Raw genomic sequence first — 2,569 nt, forward strand, 5'->3', positions numbered from 1 at the left:
GAAAAAGCAAAAACAAAAACGGGAATATTTCGTACCACAGCGATCATGAAGTTAAGCGATAAGCGGGGCAACCAGCGGCGGGGAGCGGGGTGTGAAAAAGCGAGGGGGGCAGAAGACGGCAGAACCGAGGGTGGGGGGGCGCACGCATCCAGGGGCGCACTGCGTGCAAAAATAGGTCCAGATGGCTCACGGCGACAGGGCGCACGCCGCCTTAGGGACGCAACGAGAATGTTCGCTCGGGGTGGGGGGTGTGTTGAGCCCAGCGCAAATGTGGCCAGGACCCGGCGTCTGCTAATCCTACCACACACGTTTTTTAGCAATTACAGGTGCAAACAATGTACCAATTAACTCCATTCTAAACGTGAGCTCCTTACGACATATATCACCTGCTATGTATTATCATTGTCCACCGTTAATGAAGATAGATTTATACCTAGGCGTAATTCACGTGTGCTGTGTGTAGTACAGGCTAACAGAGCTGCGAGCTCTTTTATATGTTTATGTTCTCTATGAAACTAATAAGAAGACTAAAACAGTTATCACCTGAAGAGACGAAATCATTTTAATGGTGAAACTAGCGACAAACGAGGTGTGGACTGTGTCATTGCCTTGAACAACCTTTATTGGCATGGTCAACCAAGACAGGTGCAAAACAAACAAGCTGATCACTATCTGTCAGGAGAGAATCTGCATAGATGTGCTGGGTTTGTGGTTTATGATCACCAACACGCTGATGACCATATTAACATTTTCAACTCAATGAGGACACCTTCACATTGTTATCAAGAGACAGAGAGAAGCAACAGCGAACCCACAAACACCACACACACAGACCCACAAGGGCTTATCTTTACATTTAGAGTTCCATAAATTTCTGATGTTTATTTGGATGTTTTGGGAAATGAGACGTGCAGAAACGGTTTAGGGCTGAGATGCCGGTGCAAGCATACATCAGGCATGAGAGAGAGAGAGAGAGAGAGAGAGAGAGAGAGAGATGGAGAGAGAGAGAGAGAGAGAGAGATGAGAGGAGACAGAGATGTTGGTGGGTCGGTCAGCAGCGGCAACGACTCTCTTCTATTCTCCATCACCACACACACACACACACGCAGAGCAGGCACACAACGGGGGCGCAGCACAGCATGCACCCCGCAATTACGGTGTGTGGTGATGTGAGTGTGTGTTTGTGTGCAGATATACCAAATGAGCACCTTCTGGTTGCCTTGGCTCGATGAGAACATGGAGGAGAGAGATCAAATTAGAAAAAGATGAGAGCTTAATAACATCCAGTTCCTTTATTTCAACTCAGGTTTCTACTACAGCACAAGAAGAGAAAATAACCAGACATATAAAACTTAAAGTACACATAGAGTAATTATGGAATAAACAAAAATGGGATACATTCCATAACATAAATGTAATATACTAGTTAATAGATCCACAAAATTTGATTGATGCTGATTTGATAGAGTTTTGAATAGCTTTTATAATACTGAAAACTCATTGACCTTAATGTATTAGCAGTTGGAGTGAATGGAGACGCTTCCTCATTAGACTTTAATGCATTACGGCATACAGGCTTTTAACTGTACATGTTTAATGAGTTTGCATCCGTGTGTATTTCTGAGCATTAAAAGTCTGAAAGGAGTTTATACTGTATATACTGTTTTATATTGCACGTATCAAAAATAATTGCACTAAATGGACCTCATAGAGTTTAATGTGTTACATAACTTATAATAACTCATAAACAGTAAGTGCTGGCATAATGCACTTGGGTATTGATTTGATTTAAAATATCAGTTAGAGTTTGAAGTGTACACAGTGGCTGAAATTAAATACAAGGATTGTTTGTGAAGAATTAGTCAAAATTCAAATTAGGTGTACACTACACAGTGCCTCTTCTTTCAGAACAGCTCATTTAAAACAGGCCAAATGTACTAAGATACAGGAATCTATATGAACAAATGCGACATCCTGATATATGATGGTGTATATTGTATTGAGTTCTGGAGCTACAGGTGAAGCAAATATGAGGCACATGAAGTAAAGAAATGGGTAATGCAAGACAACGAAATAAAATGACAGAATATACCAGAGACAGTAAAATAAAAATGTCTTATTAAACGCATGAATTTAATACAAAAGACGATTCAATGACAGTCGCTAACATCACATTAAACATTTAGACATTTTCAACTCAATTCATCAGTGTTTTACAAACCTTAGAATTCATTTTCCATTATCAAGTATAACACTGATTTACCATCAACATCTTCAGATTTTCTTTCAATAGAAAAATGACAACTGTTGCTGTTAGATTTTAGCTAGCGAATATGTTGCCTGTTTACTTTGAACCTTACGAAAAAAAAGGCTTATAGGATAGTATTTACTGATGTGTTTGGAAGGAAACTAAGTTCCCGAAATAAAGAGCAGGATGTTTCCCTTTATAATAACTACCACCCCACATACTATGGTCAGATATGTGCTCCTTCAGAGACAGATCAGAGCAGTTAAACACACTTTTTATTCCACTTCTTACAGTTTTGCTCTTGTGTTTTTTGGTTTGGGG

The sequence above is a fragment of the Larimichthys crocea genome, chromosome XII, assembly GCF_000972845.2.
Source record: "Larimichthys crocea isolate SSNF chromosome XII, L_crocea_2.0, whole genome shotgun sequence".
NCBI classification, from domain to species: Eukaryota; Metazoa; Chordata; class Actinopteri; family Sciaenidae; genus Larimichthys; species Larimichthys crocea.